The sequence below is a fragment of the Dendrobates tinctorius genome, unplaced genomic scaffold, assembly GCF_039654945.1.
Source record: "Dendrobates tinctorius isolate UK_male_01 unplaced genomic scaffold, ASM3965494v1 ptg000020l, whole genome shotgun sequence".
Classification (NCBI taxonomy): Eukaryota; Metazoa; Chordata; class Amphibia; order Anura; family Dendrobatidae; genus Dendrobates; species Dendrobates tinctorius.
The window spans coordinates 20,342,401-20,352,288 of NW_027361688.1; positions in this window are offsets into that span (position 1 = coordinate 20,342,401).

Below are 9,888 nucleotides of genomic sequence, written 5' to 3' on the forward strand. Positions count from 1 at the left end.
TTGCACATTATAGATTTATTTTTAAATCTACATTTTAACAAGACACCGGATTTCCAGCGCTGCTGATGTATCAGATTCCTGCAAACCGTGAAGGTCACAGTAAATTATACTATGCCTCTCTGGGCAAGGTGCATTAAACAGCATTTTATCTTCTCCGCCGTATATTTTCCTTTATTGTTCCAAATGGCAAATTGAGGCTTCTTCTTCTTTTTTTTTTTTTTTTTTTTTTTGATCTCACGGGAAATAACATCTATGTGAAGAAAGAGATGCATTAGGTAAACTGATCAAGAAACTCGATATTTTTTTTTTTTTAGTGTTATCATAATAAATGGTTTAGGTAGGTACACTTGAGAGGAGGCAAATGGGTCATCAGAAAATAACCATCTGGATAAAGAATTAATTTTAAAAATGTAGGATTTTTTTATTATTATTTAAATTTTCTGTGTCGCTATTTAGCTAGGTAAGCGGCATGGAAAATGAAATAAAAAAAAAATATATATATATATACTGTATATATAATACATATTAATAAAAAAAAACCTTGAAATGTCTTTGTCAATTTCTGGCTATTAGAGATAGAGGGATAATAGATAGATAATAGATTGATAGATAGATGATAGATAGATGATAGATAGATAAATAATAGATCGATAGATAGATAGATAGAAGATAGAGGGTTAATAGATAGATGATAGATAGATAATAGATAGATAGATAACAGATAGATAGATAATAGATTGATAGATAGATAGATGATAGATAGATAATAGATAGATAGATAGAAGATAGAGGGATGATAGATAATAGATAGATGATAGATTGATAGATGATAGATCGAAAGAAAGATAATAGATAGAATGAGGTAGTGGATCTGAGATAGATTGAAGTCAGAACACCACAGCTCCGTTCTCGTGTACTGCAGCTCAGCTTTCATTTATCTGTCATTTGTGATAAATAAGTATTTTTTATCATGATATAAATGCCGTCGTTCCCCTGAATCCGGCGATGTTTTTCTTTGGTTCCTGCGCCTCTCCATTCCTGAGATATAGTCTTCTCTTCCCTATAGATAAATCTGCCAACTGGGTGTGGTTCTCCGCTTTACTCTGTGGGCGTGTTCTTGAAGTCCATGCCTAGTTGGCCAATGAGGCCAGATTTCTATAGAGGGCCGTATCTCAGGAACGGAGAGGCGCAGAAACAAAATAAAAACTATGCTGGATTCAGGAGAACAGCGGCATTTACATCAGATGTTTCACTACTAAGGAAACTTATAGGAAAAAGTTTTGTGAAAGGTGATAATCCCTTTAAGTTCGGCAGATAGATACTTTTAAGATAGATAGATAATACATAGATAACAGATAGATAATAGAATTAGTGGATATCATATAGATAGATACATAGATAGGACAGTACTAACTCTTGTTTATTGCATAGGGAACATATGGGTCCTCCAGATTCCGGGATCAAGATTTGAAATCCCCTCCAGCCCCCTCCCGTTACCCCGCTGCCTCCCTGATATATGGTTTCAGTGTCACTTCGGTAAATTGTCTTGTCTTCGGCGTTTTTCTGCTTTCCCTGTAGATGTCTGTAAACTGCTGACTGATCTCCCTCCGACTTAACTGCCTGCCTCCAGCTTATACAACGTCTCCATCCCTTCTCTTAATAATCGCCGCCATTATAGTGTCATTAGGTCTGTTCTGGAATCACGTTCGCTGTTTTTTTTAGCTCAGAGCTTATTACGATCCTCATTAACTGTGCTTGTCATTTTAATTAACCAAAGCTTTTCTTTCCCATCCAATCTTTAATTTGTGTTTTACACCTCAAGACGACTTTAGTTCATTACCTTGCATTCGCCTTTTTCTAAATATATTCCTCTTCCTTTCTAGGGTCCCATTGTGACATGCAATGTTTTATTCATGTCATATGATTTTTTTTTTAACCCCATCATTAAGCCCTTTCTTCAGTTATTCCGTCAATAAGGCTGCGGTTATCCCGGTTGCTTGTGCACCTTTTTCTACCACGCTTTTTCCTTCCACTCAACTTTCCATTAATATGGTTGGATACAGCACTCTGAACAGCCAGCTTCTTTAGCAATGACTGCCTTCTGGACATCTGTCAGGTCAGCAGTCTTCCCCATGATTGTGGAGCTACTGAAACAGACTAAGGGACCTTTATAAACACTTAGGAAGCCTTTGCAGGTGTTTTTTGTTAATTATTCTAATTTACTGAGATATTGACTTTTGGTTTTCATTGGCTGTAAGCCATAATCATCAACAGAAATATACACGTGAAATAGATCAGGTCTATATGAGAGCTGAAACCCTACAGCAACACCCACGATCAGTGCTAGCACTGATCGCGGGCTTTTATCCCCTCTGATGCCGCTGTCAATAGTGACAGCGTCATCGAGGGGCATCGCAGAAGGAGGGAGCTCCCTCTCTGCTCTAATCGACACAACGCGATTGCGATCGCATTGTACTAATGGTCTCAATGATGACCCCAGTGAACACATAAAAAAAAACAAGGAAAAAAAGCTATGCTTTATCATCATACCGCCGAACAAAAAGTGGAATAAAATGCGATCAAAAAGACGAATGTGAATAAAAATGGTATAGATGAAAACGGCATCTTGTCCCGCAATAAAACAAGCAGCCATACAACTCCGTTAGCGGAAAAATAAAAAGTTATAGATGCAAAAATAATTATTTTGCTGTAATCGTACTGACCTGAAGAGCAAAGCTGCTTTATCAGAGGCGTAGCTAGGGTTTTGGTTCAGGCGGGGGCGAAACTTCTCAGTGGGCCCCTAATCAGGTAGCCTTGATTATAACTGGGTGAGGCACCCTAATAGTGGATGAGAACCTCAGCAGATGGCCACGCTGTCGCTGAAAATAATCTCTATATAAAGAGCGATATTGATATTACCGCCATATGGTCAGTGGTAAATACCAGTCCTACAAAACGTATGAGAGATCACAGTACAGTTACAGATGACTTACCGCTGATATTCTTTCTGATGAAATCGTTCACTTTTCACGTCTTTTCCATCTGGCCCAGACCGACATGGCAACTCCTCCTGCCAGGACTCATCTGCAGAGATTAAAACAAAGACACATTTCACTTCTCACATTTTCAGCACTGTCCCCAATGGGACTATTCCCAACCTGCACAAACTCCTCATCCGCTGATACCCCAATGCTGAGCTGCTGCTGCCATATGTGTCCCTAATACTGCACCTATTGTGTGGTTCTCTGTGCTCTCTAAATTCTAAAGCAACTCTCTAGAATATAGTAATGACAGGCGCAAGTGCCCTAGAAAACAGTGCCCACCTTTTGCCCACTAGAAAGTAATATTGCACTGTGTGTGCCCCTTTGACAGTCACAGTTACCCGAGTTCCCCTATAACAATAATTGCCCACTTTAAATTTAATAATGTCCCGAGTCTCCCCCTGTACAGCTCCCCATACACAGTATGATGCTCTCTTATACCCAGTATAATGCCCCTAGCTGTATATATACTGACCTCTTAATATCCCCCAAACTATTTAATGGCTCCATCACTGTATGATGGCCCCGTCACTGTAATCTCCACACTGTATGATGTCCCCTAGATGGCCTCCAAATAGTATAATACACCAGATAGTCCTCAATATAGTATAATGCACTCCCCATAGGTCTCCATATTGTATACTTCACTCCCCATAGGCCTCTATATAGTATACTGCACTCTCCATAGGCAGACTCTATAGTTTAATGCCCTCCTCATAGGAAAACTCTATAGTATAATGCACTTCCCATAGGCAGACTCTATAGTGGAATGCAGACCCTAATATAATACACCCCCCCATAGGCAGTCTCTATAGTATAATACAGCACCAAATATAATGCACCCCCATATGCAGCTTCTATAGTATAATGCAGCCCCTAATATAATGCACCCCCATAGGCAGTCTTTATAGTATATTGCAGCCCCTAATATAATGTACCACTACAGGCAGGGCGGACTCTATAGTATAATGCAGCCCTGAATATAATGCGCCCCCACAGGCAGGCTCTATATTGTAATGCAGCTCCTAATATAATGCACCACCACAGGCAGACTCTATAGTATAATGCATCCCCTAATATAATGAACCCCCAGAGGCAGCCTCTATAGTATAATGTAGCCCCTAATATAATGCACCCCATAGGCAGACTCTATAGCATAATGCAGCCCTTAATATAATGCACCCCCATAGGCAGACTCTATAGCATAATGCAGCCCTTAATATAATGCACCCCCATAGGCAGCCTCTATAGCATAATGCACCCACATAGGGAGCCTCTATAGCATAATGCACCCCAATAAAAAATGATAAATACTGACCTCTCTTCCCCCCAGTTCCTTCGCTGGCTGTTCTGAGCGCCCGCACATCTCCGGACCACAGGCGCCGAGTAGTGGTAAAGTCATCAAATCTGCTGTCAGTGTCAGCGTCGGTGACGTCAGATGCTGAGAAGGGGATGATGGGCAGTCAGCTGTATCGGCTTACAGCCGATACAGTTGAACTTGCGATGATGGGCGAGGGGCCCAGTGCTGGCTTCACCCCACCCACTGCATGTTCAGGGGCCCCATAGCAGAGAGGTTGACTCTCCATGCTGTGCCGCAGAATGTAACTGTATCGGTGCGATGTGCAAGCGGAAACAGTTGCAGTAGCGTAGCTCCGGGTGGGCCCCCTCAGAGTGCTGGGCTTGGGGCCACCACCCCCTCTGCCCCCCCAGTAGCTATGCTACTGTGCTTTGTCAATTTTTATGGCATTAAAGAAAAATCCTGAATCGCTGTTTTTTTTTGTTCACTCTGTCTCCTAAAAATTGGAATAGAAAGCAATCAATAAATGTAATTTGCCTGAAAATGGTTCCAATAAAAATGTCAATTTGTCCTGCAAAAAACAAGCCCTCACATGACTCTGTCGGCCGAAATATGGCAAAGTTATAGCCGTCTAAATATGGCAATGCAAAAATTGTTTTTGCAATAAAAAGTGTCTTTTAGTGTGTTACAACAGCCAAACATAAAAAAATATATAAATCTGGTATCGTTTTAATCGCACCAATCCGATGAATACATTCGCTTAATCATTTACACTGCACAAGGAACGGCGTAAAAAATAAATAAATAAAACCAATTCTTCACTTGATGTTGATTTATTCATTCATTCATCCCAGGGGCTTTACACATAGCGATATCGCTAGCAATATCACTAAAGCGTCACCGATTTTGTGACGCTGCAGCGATATTGCTACAGAAATTGCTACATGTGATACTTACCTCCGACCGGCTCCCCCGCTGGTTATCGCTGATCGCGCGAGATCGGCCTGGTCCATTTCTCGTCATCGGCTTCCTGCTGGCGCCAACGAGCGAGCCATGACGCGGGCGGAAGACGGACACCCTCGCCATGTCTGAAAGGTAAGTGCGACCGCCGACCGCTGCTGCATCCCTAGTGAGATCTGCCTGTTTGGCAACTCACTAGCAACCATTTAGCGATGCACCAGCGATCCTGACCGGGTCGTATCGTGGTCGGGATTGCTGGTGCATCGCTAAATGTAAAGGGGCCTTAAGGCTCGGCACACATTTATCCTGCACTCTATGCTGAGCGCTTACACCAGTGTTTCCGTGTAAATTTATCACTAAATTCCTTGGGGGGGTCTAGTTTCCAAAACGTGGTCACTTGTGTGGGGTTTCCACTGTTTAGGCACATCAGATGTTCTCCAAATGCGACATGACACCGGCAACACCATCCCATCAAAGTCTGCGTTCCAATACGCCACTCCTCCCTTTCTGAGCCCTGCTGTGAGCCTAAACAGTAGTTCCCCCACAAATGGGGATCTGTGTACTAAGGAGAAATTGTGCAACAACATTTTGGGGTCAATTTTCTCCTGTTACCCTTGTGAAAATAAAAAATTGGGGCTAAAAAAAATTTTTGTGGAAAAAAATGTGATTTATTTTCACGGCTCTAGGTTATAAACTTCTGTGAAGCACCTTGCGGTTGTTAGCGTGGGTGGTCAGGAGCCGGAATCTCCAGGAGTGGACCCTCTAGGCCGTGGCACCGAGGGGCCCTGAGCGAGCTGCCAGGTGGAACCGACCCCTATACAGGGATCGTTAGGAGCAGGCCCAGGGGTTCGAATACCACTGTAGCCGATACCAAGAGGGGCGGCTCAGGAGGGACTGGAGTAGGACAGTGGGACTGAAGTGGGATGGAACAGGAACACTGGAGGCAGGAGACGGAGGAAACAGGAACACTGGAGCAGGACTGAGAATAACTGTTAGCGAACACGGAAGACAGGCTGCGAGGTTGCTGCAGGAAACACTGAGGACGGCATCGAGAGGCTGCAGAGAGCACAGGAGAAAGCAGGGCCCAGTGTGCAAGGTAACACAACGATCAGGCGCCTCCCTCAGGGGGAAGCGGTCTGATATAGCCCCGTTTGGTCTGCCATTGGTCCGAAGGTGCTTCCGGGTGAGGGCACAGCCGGCGCACAAGAAGCAGAAGGGAGGCGCGGCCGCGGCCTATGGGGCATGCGCATTGCATGCAGGGATGGCGTCGGCCGCGAGCTCGTCAGAGGTGACCGCCGTGGCCGTCGGGTGGAGAGAGGCTGTGGCGTGGGAGCGGAGGCCGGCTGCGGCGTGGGAGCAGAGGCCGGGTGAGTATGACGGAGCAGTGTAACAGTGGTTCAAGGTGCTCACCACACAACTAGATATTTTCCTTGAGGGGTCTAGTTTCCAAAATGGGGTCACTGGGAGGGGCTTCCATTGTTTAGGCACATCAAAGGCACTCTAAACACTACATGGCATCTGCTAATGATTCCAGCAAATTTTGCATTCAAAAAGTCAAATGATGATCCCTCCATTCTGAGCTCTGCTGTGCGCCCAAACAGTAGTTTTCCCCTACTTATGGGGTATCGGCGTGCTTAGGGGAAATTGCACATCAAATTTTGAGGTCCATTTTCTCCTGTTACCTTTGTGAAAATAAAAAAATTGGGTCTAAATTAAAATTTTTGTGAAAAAAGTTAAATGTTAATTTTTTTCCTTCCACATTTTCAGTTCCTGTGAAGCACTTAAAAGGTTAATAAACTTCTTGAATGTTGTTTTGAGCTCCTTGAACGATTCAGTTTTTGGAATGGTGTCACTTTTGGGTATTTTATATAGACCCCTCAAAGTCACTTCAAATGTGATGTGGTCACTAAAAAAATGGTTTTGTAAATGTTGTTGTAAAAGCGAAAAATCGCAGGTCATCTTTTAACCCTTCTAACTTCCAAAGAAAAAAAAAACTTATGTTTCAAAAATTTTGCTGACGTAAACTAGACATGTGGGAAATGTTATTTACTAAATATTCTGCATGAAATAACTCTGATTTAAGGGCATAAAAATCAAACGTTTGAAAATTCCTATATTATCTAATTTTCTTCAAAATTTCTGATTTTTTCACTAATAAACGCAAGTCATATCGAAGAAATGTGACCACTATCATAAAGTACAATATGTCAATAAAAAACAGTTTCCGAATCAGTGGGATCCATTTCAGCATTCCACAATTATTACCACATAAAATGACAGTGGTCAGAATTGGAAAGTTTGGCCTGGTCATGAAGGTGAAAACGGGATCTGGGGTGAAGTGGTTAAAGGGTTTGTCCCACAAGCAAAGTACATTTTAATTAATAGATCTTAGAATTAAATTAGCTTAAAATCACAAATGGGGCATACTGGGATTATATAATATGTTATGCAAGAGCAGTAAAAAGCATATGGCCCAATGGCCTAGTTAAACTATGTAATAACAAAGGATAAAAACCTTGAAATAATAATTCACATAATAAAGTTTGATGCCAACAAAAGTACACCCCAATACAGTATGATACCTCACTGTGAATTCCTCCACAATAACCTCCACACGCATGGTATGATGACCCTACTGTAAATCAATAATGAAAAAGTTTCCAGCTTCCAAATATACAAAAATTTATTCAAGGCGTAAGAACAAGGATAAACGGACATGCCCCATCATAGCGGTCTTTCCGCTATGATGGGGCATGTCCGTTTATCCTTGTTCTTACGCCTTGAATAAATTTTTGTATATTTGGAAGCTGGAAACTTTTTCATTATTGATTTACTCCACAAAATATCTGAGCTTCGGTGCACTACTAGCCAAGAAAGCTGGTGAGCTGGTTACCTTTATTTTTTGCACATGACCCTACTGTACCCCCCCCAGCAAAGAATGGTGACTCATCACAGTATGATGCCCCAACTATGATCCTCACGCAGTCTAATGGGTCCCACATAGTTCTCCATACAGTATAGTTGTTAGGCGTTGGGTTGCTGCTACTGCACAGCAGGAATCCAGAGCCTTGCACCCAGAGGTCTCCCATTCTTCTTCAGCTGCAGTGGAGGTTGCTCAGCAGTTTTGTTGATCCCAGCGCTCTGTCCAGGCCAACTCCGTGGGTTTGCTTGCTGCTGCTACCTCTGGCACAGCTATGAAAATGCATGCTGCTCAGCAGCGAGATTCTCCAGGGACTAAGTCCTCATATCGGGCCACTGAGCATGCACGTGGCGTGATCTACCATTGGAGATCGAAGGTCACGTCTTCAGGTACTGCTCCTGTTCGGATTGGGCCATCCGAGAAGTCAGGAAGGTCCCGGACGCTTGCGGCTATAAAAGGTCCACATGGCCGCTCGGCCATGCGCTAGGATACTCTGTATTTTCAGACTATGAGGAGTGAGTGATGTATGCACGTATGAATGTCTCTGGTGACTGACTCATTAAGAAGCCCCTACCCTTGGTACGCATTTGTTGTGCAGCCTAGCCTGCTAGCGCCCAGTCTTAGGTGTAGGTAGGGCAGAGTCAGAGTCAGGCATTAGACCCCATCAGTGACTCGGCACGCCACAGTGCACGTGCTCCACACTCCGTAGCCAGCGTCTATAGCGGCGTTCGCGGCAGCGACGCCGTGCGCTCAGAGGGCCTAGAGGAACTCTAACCCCGTGTCCTTGGGGTAGAGTTCTGTGGCCACTTTCTGTGCGCTTTTTGGCCGGGCTCTGTGAGATAAACAGGCTCCGGTATTTACGTTCAGCGGCTGTGCGGCTCTGTGAGTCAACAGAGTTCGCCCCTGTTCACACTGGGTGACGTAACCAACGTGTGACTGTTTTCACGCCGCTCTATTCTTCCGCTATTACCTAGCAGCAGTGTACCACCTCTGCACGGTGGACCCCGGGCTGCGAACGCACCTACTATTATTTTATAATTTGGTGCGTTCCGCCAGCCCTAACAATAATGGGCCCCATATAGTCTTCCATACAGTATAATGGGTCCCACATAGTCCTCCATACAGTATAATGTGCCCCACATAGTTTTCCATACAGTATAATGGCCCCACATAGTCCTCCATACAGTATAATGGGCCCCACATAGTCTTCGATACAGTATAATGGGCCCCACATAGTCTTCGATACAGTATAATGAGCCCCACATAGTCCTCAATACAGTAGAATGGGCCCCACATAGTCTTGCATACAGTATAATGGCCCCACATAGTCCTCCATACAGTAGAATGGCCCCACATAGTCCTCCATACAATAGAATGGGCCCCACATAGTCTTGAATTCTGTATAATGACCCCACATAATCCTCCATACAATAGAATAGGCCCCACATAGTCCTCCATACAGTAAAATGGGCTCAACACAGTCCCCCATACAGTAGAATGAGCCCCACCTACTGTAGTCCCGGCATCGCGGGCCAAATATAATCACCCTGAAGGTCAGATTTGGTACGTGGCCCAGAGTTTGACACCACAATTTGTTGCATTGGTCCATGTGATGTCCGCTTTACATCTGGACACAACACGGACCGATTATATGCTTGTTAGAACAAGCT